Source organism: Mus musculus, chromosome 15, assembly GCF_000001635.26.
Source record: "Mus musculus strain C57BL/6J chromosome 15, GRCm38.p6 C57BL/6J".
In the NCBI taxonomy this organism is placed as follows: domain Eukaryota; kingdom Metazoa; phylum Chordata; class Mammalia; order Rodentia; family Muridae; genus Mus; species Mus musculus.
In genome coordinates, this window is record NC_000081.6 from 63997082 (window position 1) to 64015081 (window position 18000).

General features: G+C 47.9%; 1 protein-coding gene across 22 annotated transcripts in view; it reads right to left on the bottom strand.

Moving 5' to 3' along the window:
* Cyrib (CYFIP related Rac1 interactor B) overlaps positions 1 to 18000 on the bottom strand; it is a 131685-nt gene that overhangs the window by 67988 nt on the left and 45697 nt on the right. For 2 of the 22 annotated variants that reach the window (XM_030248478.1, XM_006520766.3), the window contains exon 1: positions 817 to 16028. The exons of 15 other annotated variants lie outside the window; for them this stretch is intronic. The gene's annotated coding sequence lies outside the window, so the exon portion shown is untranslated. Of the gene's footprint in view, positions 1 to 816; positions 16029 to 18000 lie in introns of those variants that run through there. 5 more of the 22 variants (NM_001360035.1, XM_006520764.4, XM_006520762.4 and 2 more) reach the window with 5 other exon arrangements.

The following is an 18000-nucleotide window of genomic DNA, read 5'->3' on the forward strand; positions in this document are numbered from 1 at the left end:
TTCTGCAAGGGCTCAGGCATCCCAGCAGTATGTGGAGTGGAAAGGGATAACAAGGAGTGCTATAAGAGTTGTCAGAGGCAAGAAAAAGTCTCACTAACAGTACAAACAGGTGATGCTGCAAAGCAGGCATGGGATCATTGAAAAGAACACTTTTTGACAAATTTTATGCTCAAGAGAAAAATGAATGTACCACATACGAGGGAGGCGGAGTGGTCCAAAGAAGCCACGAGATTACACACACATCCCGATGGCCACTCTCACGAGACTCTGACAGACATAGATTTGGGTAATTATAATAAAAAGCTGTGTGTGTGTGTGTGTGTGTGTGTGTGTGTGTGTGTGTTGGAAACACACTAAGGCCACACCCTAGGATTGAGCATCTGGACTTTAAACGCGGGGAATTAAAAGTTGAAAGGTCTGGCCTCATAGGTGAAAGACGCAGCGATGGGAGCAAAGACACACAAACCCTCCAGGGGCGCAGGGTGTCCCGGCAAAGCGTGGCATGGTCCGAGGAAAGGAGGGGTGAGGGCCCGGGAGAGCTGGCCCGGAAAGCAGGGAACGCCGGGGCACGGAGGAGCCTGGGAGTCGGGGCGCAGCGGAGCACGGGGGCAGGATGGCAGGCAAAAAAGCCGGGGAGCCGAGAAGCGCCCGGCACGGGGCTGCCGGCTCCCGCACGCGCCGCGGCCCGGGCGGAAGAGCGGACGCCGAGAATGAATGGGCGGAGGCCGGGCCCAGGCAGGGCCGGGAGCGCGCAGAGCGGCCGCGCGGCCCGCCGCGGCGCAAGGGGCGTGAGGAGACGACCGGCCGGTCACTCACCCGCCGCGAGCTCGGGCACTCGGCCGCGCTTCTCTCGGCCGCCGGCGGCTCGTCACGGCGCTAGGGGGAGCCCCGGGCCCGGAGCGGGGCGGCGGCGGCGGCGGCCGGACCGGGAGCCCCTCCGCACCTGCCCCTCTGGCGGAGCCGCGAAGAGCCAGGCGACAGCGGCGACGGCGGCTTGGAGTGGGGAGGGCAAGAGACCCGGATGTACAGGGTAACGGCGAAGGGGGGAGGGGGAGTGCCAGGAAGTGAGGGCGCCGCGGACCTGTCCGGCCGTGCGCATGCGCCGCGCGACCGCTGCGCAAGGTAAAGCCTGGACCGTCCTCCCCGCCCTCTTCTCCCACCCCTCGGGAAAGGGGCGGGGCGCGGCCGGAGACAGGTGGTCCGGCGCGCCCCAAGGAAAGCCGGGGGGCGCGGCCACGCCATACGAGACCACGCCCTCCCTTAAAGGGGCAGCACCTTCGCGGGAGGCGGCGTTCGGGAGGTTGCCAGGGTCTTACTGCGGCGGTGAACAAGTACAAGCTCAAAAAGAGACCAAGGCTCTGAGCTAATTACCCAGGGAGACGCCACATTCCAGCATCCCGCACCTGGAGAGGTCTGGCTCCTGGCAGCAAGCCTTTCCCCTCGGGCCTGGTACTGAGCCTCTCGCGCGCGCTTCCAGAGGCAGCTCTGGCACTAGGCAGGCTCCCCAGGGCCTAGGGAGAAGCTCCGTTATCGCCTGCGATGCTATCGCAGAGACGCCCTTGGGAGGTGTTAAATGATCAGTCTGGGAACAGAAATGAGACTCACTTGATAACGTGGCTTACCACAGGCAGTCTTTTTAGATAAATCAGACCCTTGTTCTGGGGTCGTCGACTCCAGAAACGTCGAGTGGGCTGTAATTCTGATGTGATGTAGAGCTACACCACTTAATTACTTTTCTAATCCTACTGTCACTCTCGGCAAATAAATGCTCCCTTCCCCTCTGAACACACAAAAAAAGGTCTCATCTACTAGTTCATTCGAATCCTGCTGTAAAACTCGGAGCACTAGCAGGGAAATATAAACGTTTAGCACAATTACCTCTCCCATAACTATATTTAGTTTTCTGAGCACAGCACTAAGATGAAAGTAAGGTTTTGAGCATTTTGGGGGTTAAGACCCCAACTGAAAAATCCCATGAAAGTATGGACTTTCTTTTTTTCTCCTTAGGAGGATGCATATATAGACACAAATCTGCATATGATTTTCCAACTCATGAACTTAGGGGCAGTTCGAACCCACAAGCCTACCCTTTACTCCCAACACTCATCATTTAAGAACCGCTGGCCTTGATAAATGTAGCCAGTTAACTCAATCTGGTGTCTTCTACTGTAGTAAGCCTGTCTGCCTCTTCAGTTTCATGAAGACAATATGGTATGCAATCCAGGAGAGCCTGGGGTGGGGGTTGTACATTGAGGGCAAGAATCCTAGATCTCAGATCTTTATACTTCAGGAGGCTTTGGACTCAACACTACATCGGGTTTTCATCATTTTTTATTAAACTATCCTCACCATCCAATAAGGCTTGCTCCATTTACCTGACACACACTGGTATTCATTGGCCCACGAATGTAACACCATGTATCTGACTGGTCCCTCTAAGCAACCACACAACAACTGCAGAAATCTCTCCCATGAACATCCAGTTTAGCTGGAACACCTCCAACCATAAGGAACACTTCGCTACAGTCTTCACCCACTGGCCTTAATGCTATCTGTGGGAATCAGAAGTGGACATTGGCCCTGAGGTGCTTATACTCTGAAAAGAGTTGGCTGGTGACTAAAAACAATGAGACAGGTCTGCTGAGAGCACAAAAGGCTCCTTTCTGAGCAGCTTCCCCCTCATCGACCCAGGACCCATTTTCTGGACATAGCGAGAAACACAAGCAAGCTCCACCATTGCCCATGTGCAGAAAGCTGGCTCAGGAAACAAGCCCCCTACAAGAAAGGCTAAATTTCTTCTTCCACAGTTCTTTCTCCCCCCTTCTGCCTCACCACAATCACATTTCATTCAGCTGAGGCCAAAGGTTTAGAAGTTTTAGATTACAAAAGCAAGCAGAAGGACACCGGGAAGACGTTGGCAAAAGAGGCCTGGCCAGTCAGAGACGCTGCAGTCAGGGCCACTACCTCAGATCTCTGGAATCCTCTCACTACTTACACGGTGCCAAGCATTGTACGCAGCCTTTGACTTGCATTTCCTCCTTTGCTTTTCATAGACACCCATCTGGTACTGTTTTCATGTCCGCTTTGTAAATGAGGAATGCGGGGTTCAGTATGTGACAGTTCCAGGATTCGAACGCAATCTGTCAGCTCCGAGATCTGTCTGATTCTCCACATATATATACTACACTCTGTCTACTTCTCAAATTTCAAAGCACGACGACGATGATGACAGAGCTAAAGGGACGCTCGGCAGTTAGGAACACTTAACTGTTCTTACAGAGGATGTGTGTGTGTGTGCATGCGTGTGTGAGTGTGCGTGTATGTCTGTGTGCATGTGTGTGTGTGTGTGTGCCTGTTTGTGTGTGTGCATGTGTGTGTGCACGTTTGTGTGCGTGCATGTGTTAATGTGTATGTGTGTGTGTGTGTGTGTGTGTGTGTGTGTGTGTGTGTGTGTGTGTTTGTGTATCAGGATCCATCACTCACATCAGGCCACTCACAACTGCCTTCCATTTTCCACTCCTAAGAAATCTGACACTCTCAGGCTTTTCACAGGCACCTGTATCCACATGCTTACACCTATGTGTATGTACACATACACACAAATGAAAATGAATAAATCTTTATAACATTAAGATAAACTGTTGGGTTCAATCAACGTTTTGTGCTATCCCTTCTACTATATCCCAGGATTCATGGGAAGGTCTGAGGTAGAGAACACATGGTCCCTCTTTGAGGTCTCTGGAGGTTTCTATAAAAGAGCAAGAGCTTGGAAATTGTAACAGAGAATGTTGTAATGTATGTTGTAAGAAGGAGCCATCTCTGCTTGGAACAGCTCTGAAGGTTTTGCCAAAGCTGGGGGACCTTTAGAGTTGGTCCTGAGGAACTGAGGCAAGAAAACGGGGCAGCAAGGGAGCAAGAGAAGTCTGTGAGACATCTGGGATAGGAGAGAAGGACAATAAAAAGCCAAAGCCACCGCAAATCTTAACACAGTGACAGGAAAAGATACTTGTAACGAAGGGAGAAACAGAATCTGATATATTTCCTATCAAGACCACTTGGTACAGGATGTCCAAATGGACCCACTGTGGGAGACAATAGAGGCCAGGAGGCCAGCAGAGAGGCTCTGGAGGGGTCCAAGTTGACAACAGTCTGGAGCTGGGGGGTGGCTTAGTTGTAGAACACTTGGCTGGCATGTTCAAGGTCCTGTAGATATCACTCCCGAGCCAAGCAAAGAATAAATGCTAAAATTAAGATATGTAGTCATGTATTTCCCTGGGTTTATAACTGATTGGAACTGGGGTCAAAGAAAACCAGAGTTGTAGGGACAGCAACCAAAGGGCTCTTAGCTGAGGACACTACATGGATGGCGTCTCCATCAGACCCCAGCTACCTTTACCAGGTGTCCATGCCTCTCCTCTAACCTTCACCCACGCAGGCCTTAACACACGGCCTTAACTGCTATCTCGAGATGAGCATTAACTATTTCCCAAGCCTTTCTCCTCTTTCCCCACAGATGCACTTAGCATTTAACAGCCTCAGAGTATTTCATCACACTGCAATAGCTCAGTTCCCTTCCACTGCTATGTGTCCATATCCAATATGCCAGCTGACCCTAGACCTGCTCACAATGGGGCTTTTTTTTTTCAAGGGCGGAGCGAAGCCAGGAGAAAGAGCCTTTAGGTAAAGGGTTTTGGAAAAGTGTGGCCTCAGGGCCAGCAGACTACAACACTCCCTAGTGAGAAGAGGTTTGTGCAACTGAATTATATGTAGACGCTGCACAACTCTAGGGGGGGGGGGGAACGGACCCCTTCCTGATGTCTAATTCCCTACAGAAGCTGCTGTCCATGTTCTCATCCCTTTGTCTTTCTTTCATTCATCCATTCGCCGCCCCACGTGCATTCTTGGGAGACACAGGGTAATAACAGAGCCAAAGCCACTTCAAAACTCTGGAGTGTACAGCCTGGTCAGGCTCAGAGCCCGCTCTCGGAATTACACTAATTCAACCTCTTGCAGTGTCAGTTTCTCCAACACTGTCTAACTGTCTCTCTTCCTTCCTGACAACTTCCTGATTCCTGCCTCTGCACCCTGCATTTCCAGGCAATGCCACAGGACAAGGAAGTACACACCAGAGTGCAGAGCCCAAGTGCACCATTCATTCACTCAGGATCTCCAACCTCCCATTTCCTACCTGGCCCCTGGGGATAAGAATCCACTGTCCAGCAAGGCACTTTCTGACCCCCAAAGAGTTGTCCTTATTAACTGTTGCTGCTGGGGCAGCCATCTAGGCTTTGGTTGTTCCACTATTTGAGGATGAGTGGTGACCACATAAATTCCCTGGATTATAATTGCTGGGTCCAAGAATCTAAACACGTTTATGGTTTCTAAGCTACATTACCCAGTTGCCTTACAACCCACCTGACGTGCACACTCAGGAGGAGAGCATCTTTCTCGCCTTCCCACCTCTCTGACAGTCAAGGACTGGGCTCGTTGTCCCACACGGTACTCTTGTATAGCACTGGCTAACAGCAGAGCCAAAGCCACCTCAAGATCTGGATGCAGCCAGGTCAGATTCAAAACCTGCTGGATAATTTCTCCCTTCTTCCTGGGATAAGCAAAACAGGGAATCTTCCAGACCAGAGGCTCCTCCCAACCATCTCCTCCATAGCCTGGGCTTCCAAGCAGACTCCACAGTCCCCCAGTGGACAAGGAGCCAATGAATATTTGATGAGAGCAGACAGTGAAGCCTGGGATAGGGCTGGAAGCTCATTTCACATTGGACAAAGACGTCAGAACTGCCATTTCAAAAGAACCAAAGATGAAGCCACCCTATCACACCCAAGACCTTCCTGCTATTTAACAAAACCTTAACCAGCCCTCTGAAGCCCCTGATGTCCTCGTGACCAAGATCCCCTTAAGTTAAAGGTCTGTATATGAGTCCCAGTCACATTTCCAAGTGGAACACATTTCTCACAGGAGGTGTTGAAGGCTCTTGTTCCAGCTCTCTTTGTGAACGACATCAAGGAAAAAGGACCCCACTGTCCTGCATCAGCTGTGACATCTCAGAACTGTACATCTGCTTTCTCTCCCCATGACTGTGTCTCAGCTCTCTGCCGCAAAAATTTCTCCCAGACTCCTTCCTAAAGGTGAAACCCTACTTACTTCCTTTCATTCACCTTCAGAGCACTTAACTTTCATAAACTGTCATTTTTAATGATTCTTAGCTTAAAAAGAAGAAGAGGAAGAAGAGGAGGAGAAGGAGGAGGAACAAGAAGAGGAAGAGGAAGTGGGCTCTGCCGCACTCCCTGCTACAATACCCAATTGCTAGAAGACTCCCCACACGTAAAAGGCTGGGCAGTAACTGAGATGCTGTGGACCTCCATACCATTTTTTTTTCCACTTTGTGAGTAATATGTTGACTGAAGCAAAAATTTGAAAATACATATGAGCAAAAAGAAAAATATATAAATACTCATGATCCAACCACCCACATCATATGGATACCCTTCCAAATGTTATTATGTATCTATATAAAGATAGAATATTTTTGTAAGAATGGCTCATATATGAATACTAATCTGCTATGTTCTACCGCACAGCATATCTTAGCTACCCCTGCTCAATGAACGTACATCACTGTTAGAGGCTATATAATAATAGTTCACCATATAGACACAGCATGAAATAAGTAACCAGTTGAGTCTGAGGTAAGATAACAGAGGGCTTTCTTCAACATCAAGGAAAGCAAAAGGCCTTATCAATGCACCAACCTCCTGACGGGCTCCCATTTTCTCCCCGTATTTGTATCTCTTCCGTGCTGTATTTCCACACAGCTGTACTCCCTACCACCCATTCACCACCTGGAGTTATTAGCAGCCCCACCACCCAAAGCAGCAAACTGTGTGTCACTGGGAAAGCTGAAATTGGAGGGGACGACGACGGCACAGTCTTCAGCACAGAGATCTGCGGCTGAGACTTGCAAGAGGAACGGCAAGCATGTTTTTTGTGCCAAGATTTGAAATGGAAAAAGAAGGAAAGCTCTTCTGTACACACTGTCCTTTCCCCCCTCTAAGCCAAGGCAAAGCTTTTCCCATGAGGGGTAGGCTGGCACAGAGCAGCTGATACGACACACAGTGTGAAGTTCAAAGCCCACTGCTCTGTCTGCAGACTTGGTGACTGCCGGAACATTCAAGAGGCATGCTCCCTCAGGATGCGCATCTTTCAACCGAGGGTGCAATCCCGCTGCGCAAAGAACCACTCACTGGGCCTTTTAGGCCCGATGATCACATGCCCTCCCTAAGCTAGGACACAGGTTGGGGTTCTGTCACCTTTAGGAAGGGACAAGATGACATGAGATCTCGGACAGCAGCAGAGCAATGGGAAAGGAAGGTGTCTGGATTGGCCATTCATTTCGGAGCCTCACTCCACTGTCACCACACCCCTAATCTTTGCTGTCCCTTCCACCCACCTCCACAGCACACCCTTGGCATCATGAGCTCTGTCTGGGCTGGTGAGATGACTTGGAGGGAAAGAATAACACGCTTGACCACCTGAGTTCAACTCCTGGGACTCACAAGGCAGAGAGGGAACCGACTTCTCGAAAGTTGTCTTCTGACCTCCACACATGCTATATTGTACATACGTTACACGCGCACACACAATGTAAAAAACAAAAATTAAAACACAGCTTTCCCTGTAAAACAAGAAAATCCTTGCTGTAGCCAAAGCCACCTATTTATCAATGACATTTTAAAACATTTTAAAATGCATTTTACAGAAATCTCATGCTTACACACACACACACACACACACACACACACACACACACAAAAGAAGAGTGACAGGCCCACTGCCTCCCAATCCTGCTGCTGTCCACAGAACGACTGCCGCCCATTTCATACTCGGCCTTCCAGCACCATCATGAGAGTTTTCTACTTCTGCTCGACTTTAGATGAAGAAAGTCAAGAACAAAGAGTTTGTCTATCTGCAGGAAGGCCCGCCTTCCTCACTTTCTCCTTTTCTTTTTTTTTTCTTTTTTTTTTTTTTTTTGAGACAGGGTTTCTCTGTGTATCTCTGGCTGTCCTGGAACTCACTTTGTAGACCAGGCTGGCCTCGAACTCAGAGATCTGCCTGCCTCTGCCTCCCAAGCGCTGGGATTAAAGGTGTGCGCCATCACCGCCCGGCACTTTCTCCTGTTCTTTCAGCCAGAATTAGCCAAATCCCTCACTGTCCAGGCTCCGTTTCTGACCTAACCTTCACCCTAATAATTGCTCTAGTGATGATTGGGCAAAATTACAGGAACAAATGGGAGTATCAATATTCAAACTGTCTTCGGCCTTTGCGAGAAGAAGAGCAGTTACATACAGTTAAAGCCCAACAGAGCTTGAATGTCTGCAACGGTGTTTCCTTCCTCAGAAGAGGAACGATCCACGCTGCAGGTGTGTGGTACTAGCTCATGGGCTGGGGTCTCATATTGAATAAAAAGGACACGCTACAAATTGAACAGCATCGTTCACCTCTGCTCCCTGACTGCAGATGTACTATGTGTAGCTATCTCAGGCTCCAGCTGCCATCAGATCCTCGCCACAATGGATTGTGACTTCAGCCTGTGATCCAGAACAAACCCTCCCTTCTCGGCCAGGTATTTTGTCAAAGGCGAAAAGTAACTGAAACTGATGGTTTCTGACATTCCTATGTTCATGTTCAGACTTGGAAGGTTGTCGACACAGGCTCCGAGTCGGTCAGGGCTCGGCCAGGCCTGAATGTTTTGCTCGCCTGAAAAGAGAGGGACGTGCAGACACTTGCTGCCAGAGACGCAGCACAGTACCTGGCAAATGGAAGAACTCAGTCAATAACGGCCTTTCCTTTTGGTTTCAGTATTTGTGAACGGATTATTTTCACTCGGGTGGTGCTGGTATAAAGTGCTCATTGCAGTATTATTTACAGAAATAAAAATGATCTTCCGAGGGAAGTGGCACAATAGGGTTCTAAGAGAAACTTTAGAACGAATGGAAACTATCCTAACTACCAGGTCTTGAGCAAAGGCATTTCTTTTCCTTGAATCTGCTTGCTCATCTCTGAGTAAAGAGTTTGTCCTCCATGAGTCACGCATTCTCTGTACATATATTCATAGTCCGGACACTCCAAATACACTCCAGGGTGCTGACAGCAAAGATCTGATGTGGTTAGTAAGTGCACTGTAACATCAGAAGATGCTTGATGACTTGTCTCCAGACATACCTTTTCTTCCCATGTCCATACCTCCTGAGAAAGCACACAGAATGTCTTCTGTCTCTCTCCAAGAACTAGACCTAGATCGATAACACCTGCTTTGTGCTGGTTTGTCCCCTAAAACAATGCCTGACACACAGCAGGAGTTCATTTACTGATTTAAAATGTCTGAGTATTGGGGCTGAAGAGACAGCTCAGTGGTTAAGGGCAACCCACTGCTCTTGTAGAGGACCCTGGTGAAGTTCACCCACATAGAAGATTTCAACTGTCCATATCTTCAGTGCCGCCTCCTTCTGACCTCTACAGCACATATGTAGTACATGTACATATATGCAGGCAAAACATTCACATGTGTAAAATATCTTTTTTTTAAATCTTTCAACTTTTAAAAAAGCTTTATGGTTATTGGAAGGTGGGAAAATAGCTTCCTTTCTAAAGTGCTTGCCTAGCATTTAGGTAGGAAGCCTTGGTTTCAATCCTGAATACCACATAAACTGGGCAGGGTGATGCACACTAGTCTAATCCTAGCAGTTAGGAGGTAGAGACAGGAGTATCCGAAGTTCAGGGTCATCCCAGCTATTATAAACTGAGTTCAAGGCCAACCTCAATTTCTGAGACCTTAACTCAAAACAAAAACAAAACGTATGGCTAGTAAGTGAAAAGAATAAAGTGCAAAATCGCTTATATCATAGGGTGTAATCTGTATATACAGTATCTATCCTGATCTGTGGGGAAATTGTGGTAGGAACCACCAGAGAAGTTAAAATTCTGTGATAACAGGGTGGGAGTAGGGATGAACCCTTTAATGTCTTGAAAGGCCCATTGTTCAAAGGATGGTAACTGGGATGGGAAGGCTGTAGGCAGGCAAACACAGACAGGGCCAAGGGATACGGAAAGATCTGGAAGGAAGCACACAGCATTGAAGAGAGCCAGCAGCACAGAGAAGACTCGGGGCTGGTAATCTATTAATGGAAACAGGACCACAGGGGAGGAAAGAAAAGTAGGTAATATGACACCACTGAAGAAAAGCCAATTTACCTGAAAGTTTTAATTACAAGTTAATATCTATTAAACCACTCCCAGGTGCACACCATTTCCCCCCATTAATTGCCTCGGTCAATTGAAGCTTCAGTGACTCTATGCACAAACATGCACTTGGGGCTGTCACATGCTACTATTCCGAGTCCCTATGTGCTTTGTGACCTATGGCTGCAGTTGCGATTGATTAGAGTCCCACAGTCAGAAGCTCACGGATGAGCTGCAGATATTTCTTTAAACATGTACCCACCACATTCCAGCCCGTGCCACACACTGCTAGGGGGCCACCCAGAGCTGCACGGAGACCCCTTTCCTTCCAGGGATGAAAGATACACTATCTTACTCCGGTACAGGGCCTTGCAAGTGACAAATGATAAAGATGAAAAACACCCTGTAAACTTCAAAAGTGGGGATTGTTGCCTCAGCTTCAAGAAGTCAGGGGAGGAAGGAGATGTCCCAAGAAGGCTGTGTCCTTAAGTCACAGCCATGCTGTTTGTCAACTGAATCTTGATGCTCCCTCTGGTGGCCCCTGGCACTTGGGACCACATGCTGCCTTTAGCACCTCCAGCCCCCAGCTGCCTGCCTGGGTTCTTTGCCATGTCCAGCAATTTACCACATTGAGCAAACCAAGTCAGATCCTTTCCTGAGCGTGTTCTCAAAAGCCTAGGTGCTTGTTGATAGCCTCCAGCTACTGTGATGGTATGACAGTTTCTCCAACCCTAGGAGCTTCCTCTAGGCAAAAGCCATTCCATCTTGCTAGCCCAGTACTCCCGAGTCAGCACTGACTCTGGTAGAGTCCCTGATACAAAGTATGTACCTGGCACACAGCTGCAGCCAGCTAGTCAGGAGCACTGTGGCCATCAGTGCTGACTTACCCCAGTCTGGGGACTAATGTCACTCCAGCCCTACAACCAAGAGCTCATTGAGGCGCCATGGAGGAATGAATTGAATAGCACTCACAAGAAGCCTAAATGATTAAGTCATTAGCTATAGACACTGACATGTGAAATTCATAACTTTAAACAACATAATAGGATAACTCATACATGAGCTAAAAGTGTGAATGAACTCAGCTTCTCACAGTTACTATTTCAAGTTAAAGATACTGCATGGGGGGGGGGGGGTGATATCAATATGGTCCATGTCACAAAGAAGCTCAACTGGTTTAACCAGGAACCTCTCTAAAACCCTGGTACAGGTTTCATGTAAACAGCACAGACTCCAAGAGACTCAGCATCCATTTCTCAGCTCCAAAGGAGGAGGAAAATACCTTTAACCTAAGCCCTAGGCTTAACATTTTCATGTAACAGGTTTTGTGTGTGCCCATGTCTCAGTCTCCTTTCCTGTTGCTGTGATAAAATGCGCTGACAAAACGAACTTAGGGGTAAAAGGGTTTATTTCAGCTCACAGTTCCAGGTTACCCTCCATCAAGCAGGGAAGTCAAAGCTGCAGGAACTTGAGAGGAATGGTCCCATTACATCCACAGGAAAGAGCAGAGCAAGAAGTCAATGCATGCATGCCTGTGCTAAGCTTGCCTTTTCCACTCTAACAACATTCAGGATCTTCTGCTTAGGGAGTGGAGAACCCTGCCTAGGGAATGCTGCCACTCACAGTGGACGGGTTTCCCCTCCTTAGTTAATCAAGTCAAGGTCATCATCTATATACATGCCCACAAGCCAACTTGACCTCACCGATCTAGACAACGCTTCACTGAGGCTCTTTTCCCAGGTGATTTTAGAACAAATCAAACAGACAAAACTAACCACAGCAGCCTACTGGGTTTCCACTGAACTCCCTAATTTTTGAAGGCAAGAACTTTGAAAGTCACCTTTAATATTTTACATTTTGAAAAACTGAGGGCCCAAGGTGTCAAGAAACTTGTCTACTGATTACAAGGAGCACAATCCATACCACGAACCCCATCAGACCTGGGATCTAGGCCAGGTAGTTCACAGGTGCTCATGTCTACACTGCCAGAGAACAACTGAGTTCAAGGTCAAAGCTCAGTTTGACTCCCTGAGGCATGAACAAGAGTCCTGTTTTGGGGTGTGTGTGTGTGTGTGTGTGTTTTATAATTACTAATAAGCAATGTGCAACCCTTGGTTTGGTATCTGGTATGATTTTTCAGGACAAATGGGGGGGGGTGTCCATGAAATCATCTTTACCTTGCCCTTCATCACACAAATGTTTTCCAACACTGAAATAAGAAAAAAAAAGTTAAGAGAGATGTTTGTTGCTTGATGAAAAACACAAGGAGAAACGCCCACTTGCTGGACTTTTCCAGTCTCCACGGTGGTGGGGAATGCTGCCGTTCCTGATGTCGTTCTGAGCTAGCTGCAGAGCTCCTGTCAATACTATTTCCTGGCTTTTGCCCAGTTCTCCTGCTCTCCCAGGACCACCTACCCTAGCACTCTCCCACGCTCCCCTCCGCAGACCGTCACCACTGGACAAGCACGGCTCCTTTTCTCACTTGATGGAAACCCACAGACCAACTTATGCCCCTCCATCCTTCTGGGAGGCATCAGACACACTAGCGACGGTATGAGGTTTACAGAGCACCAAGACATGCCCCGAGAAAAGTGCTGCAAAAACACAAGCGAGGGCTTTATTAATTGATTTAATCTGGCTTCTTGAGACATACACAGTGGTTTTCATGGACGAATCAACCAGACTAAGATTAATAGCCTGGTTTACTGTGTTCTTTTCCCCTCCCAAGCCACAAGTCAAAATAAACTCACCCTCAATGCACAACTTTTCAAAAATATGGTCTTGAATATTGACTTCTCAATCCACTGTGGTTATTAAAAGGATGGCTATATCCACCAGGATGTGGACAGGTTATGCTGTGGTAACAACAACAGAAACCTCAATCTCAGACTCGGGATGACCACAGTGGTCTCTCAGGGGCGAATGAGACAAGCACGGCAGCCGCCTCTGTGGCCTCTACCTGCCAATCAGTCAACTCCTCAGACATCAGTCAGAAGCTATGGCCCCTCCTTTCTTCTCCAGCCTCCCACAGAGAACAGAGGAAGGACTAGTGGGCACATCTGTAAAAATTCGGCAGATGGCCTGGCCTAGAGATGTCAGCCATTACATGGCCATTACCGTCGTTACTGTGACAATCCCCATTCCATAGAGAATAATCCCCAGACCATAGTCATGGAATAGTCATTACACAGCACTGTTGCAGAACCTGTCTGCAACTGGAATCAGCCGAAGAGCTTACTGACTTTGGCTACAGAAATGGCTCAGTCAGTAAAGTGCTTCTCATACAAGCATGAGTACCAGAGTTCGATTCTCAGTACCAACGTTAAAAAGAAATCTGGTGTGGTATGTGTGCTTGTAATCTCAGCAACAAAGAGAAAGACAGATCTCTATGGCTCAACCTGCCAGCCTAGCTTAATTGGCAAGTTCTAAGCCAGGTAAGAGACCCTGCCTTAAAAATCAAGGAGGACAACATCTGAAGAGGGATTACACCCCAAAGCTGATCTCCACAGGTACACACACACACACATACACACACAGAGAGAGAGAGAGAGAGAGAGAGAGAGAGAGAGAGAGAGAGAGAGAGAGAGAGGGAGGGAGAGAGAGAGAGAGAGCATGCTTATTCCCCAAAGTGCCAAAGTGTATAAATTAAACCTGCTAGTATGTTGTCTTCATTTTTTACTTTAAAAAGCTCTGTGGGTGATTCTAGTCTGCAGACAAGTCTGGAAACCAAGGTCACAGAAGCAGCAAGATTTCTATGCACATACATATACACATACAACCTGGCACCTCCCAGGTGCCATCAACCCCAGTCTCTAGTAGCTGTAGTTATAACAGAGTAAAGCCCGGTTCTGCTGTGGGGAGTTAACCTGAATGACACCTAATGACAGCCATCAAGGTGGGTCGCTAGGGTCAGCAAGTCTCAAAAGTCTCGTTGAAGGATAAAATGTCTACCTGACATTTAACCCTATGCCTAACCACAGGCATTTCTCATGGCCTGCTTGACTTCACACCTTTTCTAGACCCCCTCCAAACCATTCTGCCACGTTCAGGGTCATCAGAATTCCAAAATTCCACAGCTGAGAACCAATGAGAGTGAATCCAAGGAGAGGAGGTCTACCAATGGCCGCGCTTTGAATTGCTCTTCGTCTGTGACCCAGAACAGTAAGCAGAGAACATAAGGGAAACACACAGAAAACTGAAAGTGAGAAAACATACACAAGAACTCAAAGAAGAAACTGACAGCACCTAAGTTACTTGTTGGAGTTTTTGACAACTTAGCACCAACTCCAACACACCTGACAAGAAGGAACCTCAGCTGAAAAGCTGCCTCATTCAGACTGGCCTGTGCCAGACGTTCTCAACCTACGCATCGTAACCCTTCTGGGGGTCTAATGAGATCCTCACAGGGGACGCATATTTATCAGATACTTACATTATGATCCATAACAGTAGCAAAATTACAGTTATGAAGCAGCATCAAAGATAATTTTATGGTTGGGGTTCAGCACACCCTGAGGAACTGTATTAAAGGGTCCCAGCATTAGGAAGGCTGAGAACCACTGGCCTATGGGCATGTCTATGAAGCATTCCCTTGATTGTTAGTCAACGTAGGAAGGCCCAGTCCTCAAAGAGCCGTATCATCTGTGGGCGGTTGGCCTGGGCTGTATTAAGAAAGGTACCTGAGCCAGCTAGAGAAAGAAAGCTAGTAAGCAGGATTCTTCCATGTTCACTTCTGCAGTTCCTACCTGTTCCTGCCTTGGCTTTCCTTGCTTGCAGATTGTAATCAGTAAACCGGCCAAACAAACCCTTTCCTTCCCGCAACTTGCTTTTGGTTCATCACAAGAGAAATCAAACTAGGCCATTTACCAAAGCTCCCTTGTCAGTAGTCACCACCTACCATGTGGGTCTCCACTGTTGTTTCATTTCTCTTGAGATAAATGTGTCTCCTGGGGTAGAAAAGAGGTAAGGGGCGGGGTGGGCTCTGAACAGTGCCCTTTCACCTGGCCACTATGTTCAGGGCATTGCATGCTCTGCACAGAGCACAGCACGCTTGCATCCAGCACCAGCACAAGATGGTTTCAACAAATCAGCTGCCTGTGCTGTGGGATGTTGTCTCTGCAGTGTCTGGAGAAGCCCAGAAACCCCAGCTTGTTTGCCTTTGCTTTGGCAGTTTAATTTAGGACTCCCACTAGCTTTATGTAAACTCTTTGCCAACATGAAAAGACACTCCGCATTGTTGAAGGCACAGTTAACTTGGGCCCAAGGGAAGGAAGCATTGTATAGATTACATAATGGTTACTCTATTGCTTAAGAAAACAAACGGCAGCCTCAGGCAGAAAAGTGAAAAGAAGAGAAAACCCATTTCTGTAAGAGCATCTGAGGCTCTATCTTCTGAATCACTGTGAGCCCACAATGGCGCTGCTTTTCTCCAGGGCTCACTCTGTTACTTCCCAGAACCTGGGAAATGAAGTTTCCTCCCATCCACTGTTGCCTAACAAACCAAAAAAAAAAAAAAAAAGGCAGGCAGGATTCTCCTAATAAAAGCTGGAAATGAAAAGTGATAACTGTGCCCAAGGCCCTGCTTACTGTGAAGAATCAGTAGGAACCCCCTTTTAGGGCCTCTATTAAGATTCTATTTTCTCTGCAAACTACCCCAAAGGGAAATAGAGTGGAATCCACAGGCCAGACACATCTGGCTGGCTCGCTAGTACCTGCAGACCAGCAGTACCCTAACCTCCCTATGCTGGTCTCCTCATCTGTAAAATAGAAATAATTGCCCACTGGAAAGAGATATGACTAAAGTCACTATGAAAACGTACAAAATGCTAAGCTTTCAAACAAACAACGCAAACCAACCAAGGTGGACTTGCTAGGAGAATTTGCCATGAGAAGAGGCGGGGCCTCCTGGCCCATCTTTTGTTTCCATCCTCTCAGAGAAACCACTTAGAGGCCTCTTGGTCACATCTCTTCCACACATCCCCTACCAGGAGCCACACACCCTTGTCCTCAATCGCAAAGGTGGATCCTGAGCAGTCTAAGACGACGCGGTCCCCTCTGCTCTGCCACCGTGGTTGGCCTGAGAAGGGGATGCAGGTCCTGAGAGGATCTTGCCAGGGAGATAAGTGGAAGTTCTGTTCAAGGACTCTGCAGAGAGAGGCTACCTCTTCCTCCTAAGCTGCTGTAAGGGACCACGGAACCTGAGAATGAAGCCAGGAGAAAGATGTGCAGAGCCCAAAGCCTCACCAAGAAAGCAAGGCAGGGCCCTGATCAAAGTGTGCCTGGAGGCCGTTCCACTTCCTGCTCCTGTCAACCATGTCCCTGCAATTGCCCCCGTTTGACCTGGGAGTTCAGTCAGTTGAAGCCCAGCACACCCCACCTGATGATCCATCCTGAATGACTCACTAAAAGGATGGGCAGAAATGTAAGCGCATTTCTGATGATTTAACTCAGACTCAGGTTCTCTCAGAGGAGGGCACAAACAGGCCTTGGTCACCCTGGAACTTGGGCTTAAAAGCTTTTCTGTACAGAGGCCCTCAAACAAGTTTTTTTTGGTTTTTGGGTCCGTTCCCCCCCCCCCCCCCAGTAAATGAATAGAAAGAATGAATCAAACCACCTGGAGTTTCAGAAGCATCTAAGGCCCCAGGTTCTAGCTGGGGCATTAAGACTCCCTAGGTGTAGAGAAGCACACGGGCCTGGGATGAAGAAGCTGTGTAATGGAACAGGAGAGGCCGCACCCACAGAGTGTGATTTTCCTTCCTTTCTGCAGTGGACCTTGTTGCTGACCATGGCTCTGCTCTGAGACTCAGAAACCAGGGTCATCATATGTGCATAATAATGGGCTTCACAGCTTCAGGAAAGTGAGAAGAGGAAAGGCATGCCTCAAGCCTCCCACCCCACCACACACACCCATTCCTGTTAGGAGCAGCAACCCACAGGAGTGTATGGATTCATTAATCAAGGTCTCCCATCTTTCCGGATGTGGCGGTCGCCTACAGATCAGTGGTCCCAGGCTACTTAGTGTGGCTGTCAATATCACCGCCCCACGTTCCTAGAGGGTTGGCTAACAACCAGAAAGGATGTAGAACTCGGATAAACTGAAACTCTAGGGAAATGAGGGCTTCCCTTATTCACTGCCCCACACCTCCAAGCACTGATGAAATCATTCCTGAGTATTTGACTGAGTACCTGACTGAGTGGACAATACAGAAGGCAATGACATTAAGGCTCCAGGATTAGATCCTGAAGAAACCCGAAGGACTCCGTGCGGCCTGTCAGGCAGACAGCAGCCAAGCAAAAGACCTAGAAATCAAAAGGGGGATTTTGTTCGAGAATCTGGCCAAAGACAGAACTCTGACCCAGCCCCCAGTGTCCATGCCTCTGCAATTCTCTGAGACACAGTCTCTTTCTCTGACAAAAACAAATTATCAGGAGTAAATAAGACCCAGGTATGGTGGTATATACCTGGAATCCCAGCACCCAGGAGGCTTAAGGCAGACTTCGGAGAGTCCAAAGGCTATACAACCAAGCAATCTCAAAATAAACAAGCATATAACACCTCAATTCCCAAAGGCAATGTAACTTAGGAAAAAAACTGAATGGCATAAAGGCATAGCCCAGATATTAATTACAATTAGTCCTAGATCATAAAGCTAATAAACTTTCAGTGTGTGTCTGTGTCTGTCTCTGTGTGTGTGTGTCTGTATGTGTGTGTATATGTGTGTGTATTTGTGTGTATGTCTGTGTGTG